This window comes from Lygodium microphyllum, chromosome 15 (genome assembly GCF_053477565.2).
Source record: "Lygodium microphyllum isolate KBCC chromosome 15, Lygodium_microphyllum_v1.1.10, whole genome shotgun sequence".
NCBI classification, from domain to species: domain Eukaryota; kingdom Viridiplantae; phylum Streptophyta; class Polypodiopsida; order Schizaeales; family Lygodiaceae; genus Lygodium; species Lygodium microphyllum.
The window spans coordinates 57190377-57208214 of record NC_141149.1 but is presented as its reverse complement, the minus strand read 5'-3'; the positions used below and the strand labels follow the sequence as shown (position 1 = coordinate 57208214).

General features: G+C 41.1%; 1 pseudogene; it reads right to left on the bottom strand.

Moving 5' to 3' along the window:
- Window positions 1-16015: 16015 nt before the first annotated feature.
- On the bottom strand, window positions 16016-17242 carry LOC148024565 (thiamine pyrophosphokinase 1 pseudogene; annotated as a pseudogene).
- Between the last annotated feature and the right edge of the window lie 596 nt (window positions 17243-17838).

The following is a 17838-nucleotide window of genomic DNA, read 5'->3' as shown; positions in this document are numbered from 1 at the left end:
CTCATTTCTGTCATCACCCTGTCTACTAGAAGATGCATAATTCCCTTGTTGCAGTTTTCCATTCATGATGTCATTCTGCTTTTTATAGCAGTCTTTAGCCATATGACCCATTTTACCACAGTAGTAGCATTCAATATTACTGTTTGCATTTTGACCTCTTTGCCATCCACCACGACCTCTTTGGCTCCCCCTGCCTCTAGAGTTACCACGTCCTCCTCCATAGGACTGGTTTTCTTGAGTTTGCTGCATATTCTGATTTCTACCACGTCCTCCAAATCGGCCTCCTCTACCTCTGCCTCTACCTCTTCCAGCATTTGAGTAGAAGACAGCTTCTTTTGAAGTTCCTCCTGAAGAAGATGCACCACCATTTCTCTGTTCCTCAGAAATTAGAAGAGCAATCAACTCCTCAAAATCAGGAAATCTTTCACGAACTGAAATGGATGTCCGAAACTGTGCATAATCCTTTCCTAGACCATTCAAGGTCACAGAAACTAAATCATCATCTTCCACTGGTGACCCAATGGAAGCAAGTGCATCTGCAATCTTCTTCACCTTCATGTGGTAGTTTTGATGCTCATATTTTCTCTTTGCACATTGTGCAACTCTTGCTTGAGCTGCATTTTCCTGGCTTGCGTATTTGTGCTATACATTTTTGACAAAGTATCCCATGCCTCCTTTGGCGTACTTGCATCCTGAATATGCACAATCATAGAGTCTGAAATGCTGATAGACAGCCAATACATAACTTTCCTGGCTCTCTCATGCCATGATTTGAATGCCTGCATTTGCTGTTGATTGGGAACATCAGGAAGAACTGGTTCTTCTTCATTTCCTGCAACAAATTCCCAATATCCTTTTCCCATAAGGAAATTCGTCATTCTAAACTTCCATGCCTGGAAGTTGTTCTTGTCAAGCTTTTCAGTGACAATCTGTGAAAGAGAATCAGATGCCATTACAGAATACTGCAAAAAATTCTGTCACTGCAAAAAACACAGCTTCACCCTCACAAGGGCAAATCTGCAAAACTGGCGAAAGTGGTATTTGACCACACAGTCACTTCCTAGTGACGATTTTGCATAAACAGGAACCAATGATGATTCTGAAACTCCCAATGTCTCTGCGCACAAGCATACGATGCAATCTCTACAGTAACTTTTCACCGACCTGTAGAACAGTGGTCGCACAGCATAAAATAGGGTCTTTTCCTGAGTGCGTGCAGAAAACTTCCGCCTTCAAAACAGGCCCCGAAATGGCCTCCTGCAATTTCCGGTTGTGCTACCTGCAGAGATCTGCTCCCAAAACAGAAAATGAAAGCAACACTGCTCCTCTTACCAGAACACCGCGAGCTTGGCTTGCTTTCTTGAGCTCCTTACCACGAACAAGGCTCTGATACCATGTCAAGATTGTGGGAGAGAAGGAAGGAGTCTCACTTGTAGCTTTCTTGCTTGCACAATGGGGGAATACACACAAGGGTGGAGGCTGAAAACAGTTTTCCTCTTCTTAGTTGTGTAAGCCAAAAGAACTCAAGTACAAAGAAATAGAAGAACCCTATATGGGTCTCAAAACCAAACTCAACTAACTAAGGTGGCATACTAACTTAGCCACGAACTAGAGTAGATAAGGATAGCTATCATGTAGCTATTATTCATCGGCGGTGTACCAACCGCGTCTGCAACTGACAAGTCGGTGACATAAGTACTCAACGGTCATCCTGGCGTATCACGAGTGGAGCTCGATATCTCAACACCTCTCTCGTCAAATCCTCCTGCCAAGGTAAAACTGACCAAGGCAAAGCACAAGTCTCAGTCGGCATAACCGGTTTCTGACCATACATCAACTCTGCGGGCATATATTGGTGCGCAGATCGGTCGCAGATAGCTCACGTGGTGAATCCCGGAAGGTCCCCAAGAACAAAGTACTCTAGTTTTTAGCACAAAAACCCATGTAAAAGCAAGCACGACATGAGGCAAGAGACAAATTGGGTTCAATCTCCCCCATGCCTTGTGTGAGCGCTTCACAAAGCATGTATTTTATGTATATTTCCAATCTTCATGCTCAATAATAGCCCAATTACAAAAATATGACAAGCTTTTTAGCTTTTGAGTTTGCTTTCTACAAAAATAGTAAAATAAAGCTAATGGACGGTGCCCATAGTGTCTGGCACGCCCAATCTCAATGTCCAAATAGGAATAACATATCTGGGCGCATAAGCGCATACAAAATAATAATCGATAATCAATGTCTCAATAGACATAACAAAATATAGGTGTGGCGCCTATCAAAATATAGTCCAAATGTCGAATACCCGCTAGACTCCAATGCTTTCCTCCGCCACTGCTGCTATCTCTACACATCAACTGAAGCATTCACAATCGTTAGTAAAATAACACAATTAAACCGACAAAAGTGAATACCTAGCAGTCTTCAGCTACATAAATAAATCAACTGGTTAGAAATAAATCCTAACCTTAATTTATTACGAATGTGCACTCTAAACTCATAAACGTTTATTAATTTAATATGCATTTTGCGGAATCACCCGCTATGGAATCACCCATGTACACACTAAATTAATGAAACGCCCGAAAAGGACAAGCGTCCCCATCAACTTCTCGCACAAAGAATCCTCTTTGCGTATGAGCCCCGGTCATTTAAGTTTATGGAATCCACCGTAAAACCTCACGGAATCCACCGTGGAATATGCCTCCTGGCATCATACCCCCGGGGTGGGATAGCAATTGACCTCAATTGCTATTAGCTCAATGTGGAGCTAACAGAGTGGGGAAAGCATTTAAGTCTCTAGCGTGCATCCATTGTGCTTCCTCTACAGGATGGTTCTTAAATTTCACTAGATATCTAGAATACCTTCGGCCAGTTCTAGTGGTCATGTAGTCAGTGTCTATAATGGCTTCTGGTTCAAGTATTTCAGTCTCTTCTTCTAGTAAAGGTGGGTTTTCATAGACAGGGTGTATAGGTAATTGGCCTCTAAATGGTCTCAATAAACTAATATGAAATGTATTATGAATTTTCCAATGAGATGGCAGTTCTAACTTGAATGCATTGTCATTAATCTTATGAATGATTCTAAATGGTCCGTAGAATCTAGGAGCTAATTTGACAACTGGATGTCTATCTACACTTTGCACTCTACGCTTTTCTATTCTAAGCCAAACATAATCATCAACTTTGAAATTCATGGCTTGTCTTTTCTTGTTGGCTTGTTTGGTATATGATTGTTGGGCTTTAGCAATCATATCCTTTACCTCATCAAAAATAGTGTTATGCATAGCAGCAATATCATCAGCACTCTGTATTCTTACATGCAATGAAATATGCTTGCTTACTAAATCTATCTACAATTGTCCAAATCATGTCATGGTTAGATTTAGTATTTGGTAAACTAGTAATGAAATCCATAGATATATGTTCCCAAGGTTTAGATGGAATAGGCAAAGGCATTAATAATCCATACTGTTTACCATGATGTCTTTTTATTCTTTGACAAATCAAACATTCAGAAACAAAATTAGATACATCTGCATCCATATGCGGCCAATAAAAATCTTCAGTTAACATGCGTAATGTAGAAATGATACCTCTATGACCTTGATATGGGGGACAATGAATTTCATTCAAAACAAAAGATCGGAATGGAATAGTAACACACAGTCTTTTTTCAAAGAACATGAATCCATCATTATATGAAAATGAATCAATAGGAATGAAATTATTTTGAACTAATTTTTGCCAATCAGAATGAAAAGTAATATCCTGGTGATATGTGTCTTTCATAGCAATCAAAGAATCAAAAGATATGATAGAAATATTATGAATTGCAGGTCTTCTACTCAATGCATCAGCAACTACATTTTCTTTTCCAGGTTGGTATTGAATGATAGGATGGAAACTTTGAATGAATGAAGCCCATTTGATATGACGGTCAGAAATTTGGGGTTGGCTAAGTAGATGTCTAATGCTTTGCTGGTCGGTCTTTATCATGAATTCTGAACCCATTAAATAATGCTTCCATTGTTTTAATGCTTGGACAACTGCTAAGAGTTCCTTGTCATAAGTGGAATATTTAAGCTCAGAGGGTTTCAGCTTAGAACTAGAATATGCTATTGGATGGTTGTCTTGCATTAGCACGGCTCCTATTCCTGATCTGCTAGCATCGGTCACAACTAAAAAGAATGGTCTGTTAAAGTCAGGCAATTGTAGAACAGGGGCATTGGTCAATGCACGTTTGAGTAAGTCAAAGGATTTCTGTTGGTTTTTAGTCCAATGATAAACAATGCCTTTCTTAAGAAGTTTGGTCAATGGTAAAGCAAGTAATGAGAAATTACGTACAAACTTCCTATAGAAACTAGCAAGACCAAGGAATGAGCGTAATTCATGTACATTTTTAGGAACAGGCCAATGCAATATTGCATCAATTTTCTTAGGATCAACTTTAATTCCTTCTTTTGATACAATATGACCTAGATATTCTATTTCTGTCTTAAAGAATTCACTCTTGTCAGGATTTGCAAACAATTGATTTTCTTTCAGTAATTGAAAAACTAATGATAAATGCTCATAATGCTCTTTTTCACTTTGACTGAACACTAAAATATCATCAAAGAAAACAATCACACAATTTTGATATTTTAGAAAAATACGGTTCATCATTCTACTGAAAGTAGCAGGTGCATTAGTTAATCCGAATGGCATAACTAAGAATTCGTAATGGCCAAACTGTGTCCTGAATGCAGTCTTAAATATGTCGGATCTATCTAGCCCCACCTGATGATATCTAGACTTAAGGTCAATTTTACTAAATATAGAAGATCCTTGCAGTTTGTCCATAAGGTCATCAACTCTAGGTATAGGATACCTATTCTTTACAATGATCTTATTTAATGCTCGGTAGTCAATACACATACGATAAGTATTATTCTTTTTCTTGACTAAGAGCACAGGTGCACCGAATGGAGAACTGCTAGGTCGAATTAAGCCTCTATTTAGTAATTCTTCAACTTGACTCTGGATTTCTTTTTGTTCTATTTGATTGTGCCTATATGGGGCTTTGCAAGGTGGTTGTGTGCCAGGTATTAGGTCAATCTTATGGTCTTCTAGACGTGATGGAGGTAGACCTGGTGGTAGGTCTTCTGCAAAACAGTCCTTAAAATATGCGAGAAATTCCTTATGCCTAGGGTGCATATGATTTTCCTTTGCGTGCAATTCATTCACCCAAATGAGATATGATTTAGTATTCTTGCGTAATGCACGTTTTGCTTGAGTATGCGAAAGCAGTGGAAACATATGAGATGCATGCATACCAAATAATGTAATAGATTTTCCTTGAAAATTAATATTCATTGTGTGTGTGGAATAATCTATATTGGGATTATGTTGGTGTCTCCATGGCATTCCTAGAATAATGTCGCTAGACTGTAATGGGACAACTAAGAAATTTCTTCTTTCAATATATGGACCAATTTGAATTTCTAAATCTTGAACTTCTTGTGTGCCATTGTACCTAGTGCCTAAAAATGCAGCTTTTATGCGATAGTGCGTAGGTACAATATGCAGTTTCAATTCCTTTACCAATTTTGTTGAAATAAAGTCATGGGTACTACCGTCATCATGCAAGATAGTTCTTTCTTTTCCATGCACCATACATTTCATAGTCAACAATGAATGTGAAATAGGCATACCTGGTAAAGTGTCGGAAGTAGTAGTAGGATCATCTTCTTCTTCAGTGAAATCTGGCATATCCTCATGCTCTTCTTCGTCCATAGCTCCAAGGTAGTTGATATGTGCTGATGGCTTCTTTGAATGACAATTTGCTGCGAGATGCCCTGGCTGGTGACACTTGTAGCATACGATGGGCTTGGCTTTGGTCACATTATTTGCAATGGCTGGGAGTCTGGGTATATTTGGATTTGCTTGTGGAATAGGTTTAGAATTTGGATTGACAGTGGATGGTAATGCAGGTGGTTTAGGCCAATTCTTGCGGAAAGATGGTGATGAGAAACGACCTGGATTAAACCTTCTGAAATTGGAATTGAATTGTTTAGATCCATAATTACCATTTGCTTGGAATGGCTGTGGTCGTCGATCTCTTCCGCGTAACTTATCTTCAGTGTCGTGGGCTAAGGAGATGGCGTCTTCAAGGGTAGCAGGCTTGAACATATTCACCTCAGCGTAGTAATGTCCAAGAAGTCCAGACATATACTTCCGCTTATGTGTCGTCTCTGGTACGTCTTCAAGCATGCGTAGCTGTAGGAGTGCATTCCAAAAACGCTTTGTATACTGTGGAATAGGCTCACGATCGCGCTGTTGAAGTAAATCCCATTGCTTGATAGCCTTCTCATGAAATTACGGTGGTAAGAAATTTTGCATGAACTTCTTCTTGAAATCTTCCCATGTAGCAGGACATTCTATGCTCTTGCGGATTACAGTCCACCAAAGTGATGCTCTGTCTATCAGATGATTAGTAACACACTTGATTTTATCTTTTTTCGGGATAAGTTTCCTCATGGAAATAGTCATCAAACTGGCTAATGAATGATAAAACAGTCTTTCCTTCTCTTATGCCATTGAAAGTGCGAAACTTGAAACTTCGTTTACTTATCTTGGATTCCTTGCGAATGGTTTGTGCTTCAAGAGTGGTGTTGATGGTACGGCGAATCAAATCTTCAGCTTGAGGTTCTTCTTTATCAGTGGACGCTCCTTGTAGCTTTGTCAATTGCGCTTGCAAGGCTTGCCTAGCTCTTCCCTCTTCTTCCAATTGCAGCATTATAAGATCCAGCTTTTGTTCCATGGTAGGCTCGGGTAGATCGTCTTCAGCCATAGGATCATCCATATGTGGGGTAGTCATCCTATAAAACTCAACAAACCTTTCTCACTCAAAATCAGTTAGCGGGATGAGCGTAGCTCAAATTTGGGGTTACAAGGCTATGTATTTTTGGGTATTTTCTTCTTCAATTTTCAGAAATTCTGCAATATTTCTGTCTCCGTTTGCTGAAAGTACTTCAACGAACTTGTAGATAGGTAGAACAGCTTGCTGCGAACAACTTTCCAGTTCAGAGTTTTTGCATAAGAACAAGTCTTCTATGAGTTTTAAGCACTAGTCAGTTCTGATTTAGTCTGACTTGCAGAGTTGCAGACTTAGCAGACTTGCAGAGTTGTGGACTTGCTGGACTTAGGCCGACTTGCAGAACTTGCAGAACTTGATTAGAGTCGACTTGCGGAACTTGACTTCAGTAATGCGAGACCCGGAGTATATCGACTTCTCTGCCCTGTGTAACTTGCAAAGTATTGTGTTACTTAAGCTTAATGAATTAAGCTTAAGCTTAATAAGCTTAATAGCTTAAGCTTATTAGGGAGAGAGTAGCGACTGAAAACGGCGCAGATCGTGGAGGTCAAGAGGAGGTGTTTGATGACGTCGTGCGAATTTCGGACAGCCTCAGATACCTCGTGGAGAATTTTTGTGGAGCTTCTTTAATTTCCTAAGTCTTTTAAGCTTGAAGACTAAGCTTTTTGAAGAAATAGGTATGGCTTCTTACTGTTTTATCCACAACTTGTTCATGGAGATGAGGGAGTGGTCCTCCGCCTGCAGAGATTGGTCCTTCACGATCTGACAGTGGAAACAGGGGTTCTTGATCGCCAGAAGTCTGCCTGTATCGACGGTTCGCGACGAGATTGACTGTAGAGACCGTTTGTTCCTGGAGCTCCGCCTTCGCCCAAGATTGGTAGCGATTGGAAGCTCTTGATCTCTGCTCCGCTCTGATACCACTGGTGCGCAGATCGGTCGCAGATAGCTCACGTGGTGAATCTCGGAAGGTCCCCAAGAACAAAGTACTCTACTTTTTAGCACAAAAACCCATGTAAAAGCAAGCGTGACATGAGGCAAGAGACAAATTGGGTTCAATCTCCCCTATGCCTTGTGTGAGCGCTTCACAAAGCATGTATTTTATGTATATTTCCAATCTTCATGCTCAATAATAGCCCAATTACAAAAATATGACAAGCTTTTTAGCTTTTGAGTTTGCTTTCTACAAAAATAGTAAAATAAAGCTAATGGACGGTGCCCATAGTGTCTGGCACGCCCAATCTCAATGTCCAAATAGGAATAACGTATCTGGGCGCATAAGCGCATACAAAATAATAATCGATAATCAATGTCTCAATAGACATAACAAAATATAGGCGTGGCGCCTATCAAAATATAGTCCAAATGTCGAATACCCGCTAGACTCCAATGCTTTCCTCCGCCACTGCTGCTATCTCTACACATCAACTGAAGCATTCACAATCGTTAGTAAAATAACACAATTAAACCGACAAAAGTGAATACCTACCAGTCTTCAGCTACATAAATAAATCAACTGGTTAGAAATAAATCCTAACCTTAATTTATTACGAGTGCGCACTCTAAACTCATAAACGTTTATTAATTTAATATGCATTTTGCGGAATCACCCGCTATGGAATCACCCATGTACACACTAAATTAATGAAACGCCCGAAAAGGACAGGCGTCCCCATCAACTTCTCGCACAAAGAATCCTCTTTGCGTATGAGCCCCGGTCATTTAAGTTTACGGAATCCACCGTAAAACCTCACGGAATCCACCGTGGAATATGCCTCCTGGCATCATATATCCTGTGGTAACACTGTGAGTCATACAATCAGCCCATAAAGCAAATGGTAGAAGTCTCGGCCATTCTCCAATCCATCCTTTGCATGCTTTGGCTAATGCTTTCACTATCGGCGGATGTCCTCTTTCACTCTTCTCATTTCCCTCTGGATTGTATGCTCTGATTAGAGCCAACTTGATTCCTAGTTGAGAGAAAAACTCCCTAGCTTCATTTGCATCCAATTCATCGCGATCTGCAGTGATCTTACCAAACAGCCATACCTGCAGAAAATTTCTTCCAATAAGAACTTACACACTGCACTAGTGGTCTTCGTTCTCAAAGGTCTACCCTCAACATGATTGGTAAGATCCTCTCTAGCCAAAACAATATATCTCATCTGCCATAGACCCATAGGCATAGTAATCAAGTCAACTACCCACTTATAATGAATGCATAGTGGATAGGTTGAATGAAGCTCATCTCAATGACACACTATCGAATACATCTGGCAGTCTCTACAAGTCTCTACAAAGTGAGAAACATCTCTATACATGCCTTTCCGCCAATATTTCTCCTTGATTTTCTCATAAGTAGCCCACACTTCTCTATGACCAGCCCAAGGACTCTCATGAAACTCCCTCATCACCTGTAACTGTGTCTCTTTATCGCAGACAACCCGCAAGGGTAATCCACCTCTTTTCTTCGGGTGCTTCCAAAGAAATCCATCCTTAAGAAAATAACCATAGGCTTTTCTTCTGATCTTCTTGAACTCTTCATCTGTCCATTCATCTCTTTTGCTTATGTACTAAGGTACTTGCCAATCTGCAACCAATCTCCAACATAGAGTTCTTCTATGAAAGCAACAATATCATAGACATGGCAAACATGATCAACCATAGCGGCTGAAATTTCTGCATCATCCTCTTCTGCAAGTAGTGTCTCCTCATCATCGTATCTAGCTCTAGACAGCATATCTGCCACTGGATTATCCTTTCCTGCTATATGTTTACATTCTAGATTTAATGACTTGATGTATGCAATCCATCTCAACATAGCTATATCTGGAGTAGAGCAACTCGTAATCATACCTATCAATGGCCAGCAATCTGTCTCTACCACAACTGAGGCTCCAATAAAGTAATCGTTGTCACATTTGAGAGCCATAACAATTCCCAGTAATGCCCTCTTGATTTACGGATATCTCCTCTGTCTCTCATTTAGGACTTTCGCCCCAAACCGAATAGCATACCTGTTTCCATCTGCATCATCTTGACCCACAGCCCAACCTATGTCAATTGGACTAGTGTCAACTCTTAATACAATAGGCCTTCCGCAATTATAATCCGCTTTCCTGAGAGTAGGAGCTATCTGCAATAACTTCTTCAATTTCCGCATGGCTCTAGTGTGGGTCTCATCCCAATAAAATTTCTGCCTCTTTTGAAGCAGCTGATATAAACAATGTGTTATGTGTGCAAAATGGGGTATCCAAATCATATAAAACACACAAGATCCAATGAATCTCTGTACCTCTGAAGTGGTAGAACAATACTCCGTAATCTTTCCTATAGCATCCACCTTCTCAGGTGAGGGTTTCTTGCCATAATATCCACACAACGACAACCTCATTTACTCCAAAAACAGATTTTTGCCCTGATAGTGTCAAGTTCACTTCTTCTAACTTGGCCAAAATCTTCTCACAAGCTGAAATATGATCAGCCACAAAGTATCTGCATCCCTGCTCATTTAGACTCTCATTCTTCTCTTCTTCTGCACACCCCTTAATGGGCACATCATCCAAGAAAGGCATGGTAAGATGAGGTACGTAATCATGAAGGACCTTATGCATGGCATTCATCATATGCACAACAGAATTAGTGGCACCTTGAGGCAAGGTACACATCTTGACAAGCCCAATAGGAGTTCTCATAGTGATTATGTCCCTGCTTTCCAAAGCCAGCTGAAACTGATCATATCCCGAATACAAATCACCTAAAGAATAGATGGCACGTCCAGCAAATGCTTCTGTAAACTCATCCACAACTGGACCTATACCAACATTCCTGATACTAACTCTGTTTACTGGCTACATGTCCTGTATAAATCGGAGAGTACCATTCTTCTTTGGAACCGTAAACCACCTATTTGAGTATGGTGCAGATGATGGCTCTAGGATTCCCATTCTGATTTTCTCATTCAACAAGTTAATTAGCTTTGGCAGGTGTGCCTTAGGCACTGGAATAGGTCGGAGGTTCCATGGAATATGAGGAATAGTAAAGATCACCATAGGAGTAACAATATCTGAATTCACACATCCAATCTCATGCGGGAAAAAAGCAAACCCCCTTCCATGCCGCCCAAGCATCTCCTGAAAGCATTGCTTCTCTGTGGGTAGCAAGAAATCACCATTTCCAATTTTTAATTCAGCAAGAGTCTCTGCTGAAAATTTATGGCCTATATGCTCTAGATTCCTCAAAATTGGCTATTTAGCAGCCCTCTCTATTTGTTGTTCACTGTCAGGTGGAAGCGGTACAGCTACCAGCTTCACCTTCTTATCCATAGTTTTGTATTTCATGTCAACCTTGGCTTCATTACAATCCTTTGCATTACTCAAATCTTGTTGTAAATTAGCAATTCTGCACTCCAATGGCTGAATATCCTCAGTCCTCTGCTCTATGGACTGCATAGGAATAGCCCTAAACTCTGGATGCTAAAATATTACAGCAGTAAACTCTGTTGGCTGAAAGTTTTCAGCCCTCTGTGTCTCTGTAAGCTGATCATAATCAGCCGGAAACTCTCTTCGCTGAATTTCTTTAGCACTCAATACTTTTTGCTGAGTCACCTCAACCTCTGACTCTATTTGTGACACAAAATCTGCAATTTCATGAAACATGTCCAGGGATTGCACTGATACATTACTATGACAACTCTGCATATAAGTTTTCAGCATATTTTCCATCTCTGTCATCGTATTTGCACAAATCATACTATCATACATCCCATCTATATGCTCATCATCCTCTAAAATCCCTGCATTTTTCAAATTTTTCTCCTTCCTGCATATGTACTACCTGGCAGCTTTAGGCAACTTAGAAGTCTTCTGATAACTCATCGAACTGTTTGCTAAAATTCCAACAAAATTGGAGGAGAAAACACTGCTGCCAGGAGGCAAGAACTCCAATCTCCTCTGCTCTGTACCACCGTCATCTCGCGAAACAGCGGTACCTAATGAAAACCCGAATCCCTCACAGTGGGCAAAGGTGCATCTCTAAGAGTATCCCTGTTTCTAACATGGTTCACACACACACTCATAAACTGAACTGCTCTCATACCATCTTTACTGCGAATCCGTGCATAAGCAGATCCATCATCCATTACTTTTGTTTCCATGCGCATCTCTGTAATGAATGGCTATCCAAGAATTATGGGATAAGAGTATGAATCCTGCACAAAGAAATGGAAATCCTCCTCTACATCTCCAATAGAAACCTTGACACTAGAACAGGCAGCATACAAATCACCTGCAGTGTTGTTGGCGGCTCTCATATGCCACCCATGCTCTACATCCATAGGCCATCTGTTACTTTCATAAACTCCACAAACTATGAGATTAATCTCTGAACCATGATCCACCAAAGCAACATAAGGCACCTGTTTCTCTCCAATTTTTACCATCGTTTCTGTAGTTGCCCTAGCCCAATGACTCCGCGAAAAGTGACTACGCGGTATCAAGACAGGCTCATCAGTTTCAGCATAATGCATAGGCTGAACCCTCTTCTCTATCTGTGGAAAAACAGAAGCATTCTCAACCATAACCTCATCCTCATCCTCATTCAACTCCCTAATCAAAACACCCTGTGTATCAGTAGTAGGCAATGCATGTCTTTTCCTCTTCAGGACTTCTTGGAACTGATCTTGAAACTCTCTTTTCAAGATGCCCAAAACCTCAGAAATAGTAAAAGTCACCTCACTGCCAAGTATCTTTTCATTAAAGATTTTCTTCATGCCTGTAGATGTCTCAGTATCAGACATCAAATTAAACCCTGGCTGCTTTCTCTCTCTAGGCTCTTGCCTCTTTTCTTTCTTCTGAGCATCTTCCATCTGTTGTTCTGGCCCTGGTCTCGAAGACGGTCCTGAAGTAGGTGAAGTAACAAACTCACCCCCTCTAGTCTTTTTAGCTACATTTGGATTTTCTTCATCCCTCTTACGCTTCTCCTTAATAAGTACATCTGCTCCCTGAGACTTAGCCAAGTAGGCATAAATAGTGTACCTGTCAACAGGCGAATCCCAACCTATCTCGGATCTGATGCTAAAGCCTGCACTAGTCAAAATAGTTTGCTAATTTTTTCCCTTGTTTGCCGTCTCCATAGCATAAGTCCATAATGTTGACTGATTCTTTGATCCTTTCTCGATCTGAACTCCATATGCAGAAGCATCTCCTCTAGCTGCCACATAAGAAGTACACGCAGCCATGTCATCCACTAATTTCTTCATTCCACCTTTCCCAAAGTTGGTAGCAAGCGGAGCTCCTGTTCCAGTCAACCAAATCTTACCATCTTGTCCCCAAAATACCAAATTCTTCCTCCTTGCATCCTGAGAAGATTCACAATCCCTGCAATGCTAATGGTCCGTACTATCACACCAAATACATCTTCGATCTCTCCTAGGTGCACTAGGAGCACTCCTAGGTGCAGTAGGAGCACTAGAAGAAATAGTAGGCGCAGTGGAAGTAAACTGCTCTTTCAATTTCCCACCAATTCTCCATTGTCAAATCCGTTATGCCTTTGATTATGTCATCAAGAGAGGAAGGCACCGACGGAGCGGATGGTTTTGGAGCAGAAGGAGCCGGCATCGGTCTTGGAACAGGAGGAACAGGAGGAGTAGAAACGGTAGGCACTGGCATAGGCCAAGAAACTGGCTGAGGAAGAGAAGAAATAACAGGGATAGAAGCAGGCATAGGAGCAGAAGACGTGTCGGTGTCATAGATCCATTATGTAGGCAGGTCTTCCATATTCCCCTCTTGGTCAAAGTAGAGACTGCATCCTGGGCATCTTGCCAATCTGTTTTAAGACCCATAGGCTTCGTGCGATCCTCAAGAAGCTCTCCTAATTCTTTCTGAAGAGCAGGATTTGTAGCTTGCAAGAAAAGCTCAACTTTCTCAACATCCAATGCTCTTTGTTCAATGGCATCAAGCTGACTATACCTCTCTTCAAATTCTCGTATCAACTCTGAAGTAGCTAGAACTTTATTTGGCATGTAGACCCACTCTCGGAATGACCGCCGTGTAGCCATCCCAAAGTCCTCAAGGAAATACTCTTCTTTCACGGCCTTCTTAAAATCTTGCCAATGTGAATTTTGAATAAAAAGATCTGTCACTTTCGCCCTCAAGGCAGGTGTGACAAGACAAAGGAAATACTTACTCATAAGTCCAGTTGGTACTCCAAAAAATCCCATCTTGATCTCATATGTCTTCAAGTAAGCTAAAACATTACGACCATCAAATAGCTTCTTCTCATTCTCAACTTCTTCAATCGCCTTAGTCACGCTGATTGCATTCTCCTGCTCCGAATATGGTTTCCTTTGCTGAGACAACTGTTGTTGATGCAATTGTTGCTATTGCTGCATATACAATTGTGTTTGCTGATTTTGAAGCTACATATACATAGACATATTCTGTAAAATCTGCTTTAAATCATCCCTTGAAGTACTTGAAGCAGCAGTCAATGATGGAGCTAAAGTAGAGGACAAAGCAGGAATCGTAAAAGAGGCTGAAACTGATGCTGAAGTATCTCCCATCCTGAAATTTATGCGACGCTTTCTCTTCGGGTTCACCAAAGATGTCGAAGGATTTCGAAAGCAAAGTCGCAACCACAGAGGACTTTGAATAATTTCAGGATACAAGGTCAATTTAGCAAATCAAATTCAATTTGAAAGCTCTATTTTTTGCACCAACTCTAGTCTCTGAATCTGTAAATAACCAGGGTGTTCCTGTTGCACTGATGCCATCTACTTCTTCAATTAAAGAATAGGAAATCTGAGTATTGAAAACATTATTCAACTTGATCCCATATCAGAAGTACAAAGCCTCACTATCCTACTTACATTCATGCACAATATTGGTAATATGAGGAGAGTCTAATGCAGGTTTGTAAGCCTGCATTAATGTATTTCTGCCTTTCAAAGCATCAACAGGCTAAACTTCATCTTCAAAAGCAAACTGCATAATACAAAGAGAACCATGTTGGGCAAGATCAACATCTTCACAAACAAAACCTATGATAAGGTGTAGTAAGGTCATGGTAATTGTGTTGAATCTCAAGATGGATAAACATTGGCAGACACTTTGCCAAAACAACAACCATATATCCCACTTGCACTGCTTTCATGGCATCAAGTGAACAGAGGTCTTTTGGTATATAAATTTGAACAGCACTCAGGCTTTCTATCTGAGACAGGGGTAAAGATGCAACCTCTAAGTGTTGCTGCAGCAGCTGCATCGTCAACTTCAGAAGATTATGCCAAGCTTCTTCACCGTCATAGCAGTGCCTAGCTTCATATCTGTCGCAGTAGCAATCACTGGATATCTCTCTCTATCTCCTATGAGCATTCTCCTCCTTGTCCGCTTCTTCAGTTGCATCACAGCCTCATCCTTGTCTTCTAGGTCTCCTTCAGCTACGACTTTGTCTGCCACCTCATCCACATCTTCTTTGCTGTTAGGACGTGACAAGATAGTCCTTTTTGATAGATGCAGCCGTTAGCTACACACGACGATGAATAATCTTGCAGGCCGTTACTCTGTGAAGCACTTTCAAACGGTTCAATACCCTCCTTGTGGAAAAGCTCTCCCTTTTCTTCTCAATTCCACTTTCCCCCAGTTGTTATGTAGAGATCCCACCAAATTCACTTTTCACGATTCTCCCCTTTCTCCATGTGCTTTTTTCTCCCCCAATCCTTTGTTCCTTCCGCAATAGGCCCTAGAAAAGCGGCCCCCTTTTTACCAGAAAAGCGGCCTTCTTCCCCCCCTCAGAAAAGCAGTAGATACATACCATCACCAATCGTGCCCACAAACAGATCCCCTTTTTCCAGCATCTGGTTCAACAGAAAGGAAATGGTCTTCTTCTTGTCCAACTGCTTCTCTTTCCAATGCAAGAGTTTGGTGCTTCATTTCGGGCCTGTCAACAATCTCTCTTCCCTCTTGTTCTTTGAAATCTTTAGCTCTTGCCAAATTGCATTGTCACAACACTAAATAAACGTTTCCTCCTCCATAAGATTACAACAAAGGTTATCTCGGCAGATCTATCAAATGTAACAGATCTCTGTAAACACTTGGAATGTAAAAAGGCTATACATTGCTGCTATTCCAATGGTAAAGTGCATGGGAGAGCTACATCTCATCATGAATCTCTAGGGGCCTTTGACTTTAAAGCAATAGTGTTTCGAAGTTGATCATAGAGTTGTTGTAGCTCTATTGTCCAGACCAAATCAGTATCTCCTTGTACGGTCACTCTGTTGCTCTCAGGAATGTTTGATGTACTGATAATGCCACCGAAATGTGAAGAACACTTATCTACATTCCACTTCAAGCCGGTTGTAGAGATGTTAGAAGGACCAGTTAATGGAATTAGACCACAATGAGGACCTTAAACTGATGGATTGATGAAAATTTCATGCTTGAATCCTTTCGGCAGTAGGAAAGCCATGTTGTCATCACTCACAAGAATAATCGGGACTGTAGGAAATAAGTGGAGTGCATTGAGATGTGCAAACATGTGATCTAACCTGCCCCCAAAGGCACCAAGAAGAATTATTTTTACTCTCTCTTTCTTTATTTCTGGTAATGTGTCATTCAAATACGACAAGCATTTCCAAAGATCTGTGGTATCTTGATCCCCTAAGTTGTCCAGGACTTCCGTGCCTAGCCCAGCATAGAACTCCTTCACCTCTGGTCGAATAGAATCCAAGTCTCCTTTGATCACATCAGGTTTGTACCATTTACGAACTTCAAATGCATCCTCAGATGGCAGAAAATCAAGGGCACCATCATAAATCCGATTTGCTCCCCCATCTGGTCATATTCGAAAACATGCTTTATTTCACAAAATCCGTGTCAGTAAAGGCAGTTGATGGTTCAGCACTACAAGTGCAAATGTCGAACTAGGCTACTCTTGGTCTAGAAAAGCACTAGAAAGAAAAGTGGAACTATGGCCCATTGTTGGAACCTTCGACTCTATCATCTTGTCTCGACATGTCATTTCACCTTTGCCATATATGTCCACTAGTATACTGCCTACATTCAGCTCCATTTCCAAACCTCTTTTAGTTATGTCAGCATAGACATCTTGACCTACTTCCAAAGCCCCCATAGTGCCACAGGCTTTCAGACGGACAAAAAGACAACCATGTTGGGAAACACGCCTTCCTGTTCCATCCATCCATAAAGTTAAATACTGGCTAGATCATGACCTTGTAAAAAAAACACCAGCAATCATTGCACCCCATGATCCTACATCTGAATTTGCCAGCTCATTGAACACTTCATAAGCTTCAGCAGGTTCTCCATGTTTGGAGTACATATCAATGAGTGCATTTCCTACTTCTACATCAAAATCAGATTCTGTCATGATTATCTGATTAGGTATCATTCTACCATGCCTTACGGCCCAATGCTATTACAAGCTTTTAGAACACATGTCAATATGAACTTGTTTGGCACCACGCAGAACAAAAATGCAAACACAACAACTAAGTATGTACAAAGTAACAAATGTCACACACACAGCTTTTTGGTGGATTCCACACCTCGAATGCGCAACAATATGATAGCGCCACCACTCGTCCACACCAAAGACCCAAGGTGAGTCCTCTCTCTCTCTCTCTCTCTCTCTCTCTCTCTCTCTCTCTCTCTCTCTTTCTCCCTCCCTCCCTCCCTCCCTCTCTCTCTCTTTCTGTATTAGGATCTTTCTTTCTATGATTGAAGTTTTTATATCACAAATAAATCATGGCGGTTGTCGGCTTGAGAGCGGCTGACTTAGCGCATTTGACAGCGCGTGTAGATTCCAGAGTGGATGCAGATATAGACGCGCAATTGTGTTTGCTGTTATCGCGTCTGCAATCGCGTCTCTAAGCGCGTCTATTTTGCATCTTAGACGCGAGAATACATGCGCTCTGCTCAGGAGCTTTGACTTCAGGGAAGCATCTGAGAGCACGCCTATTCTGC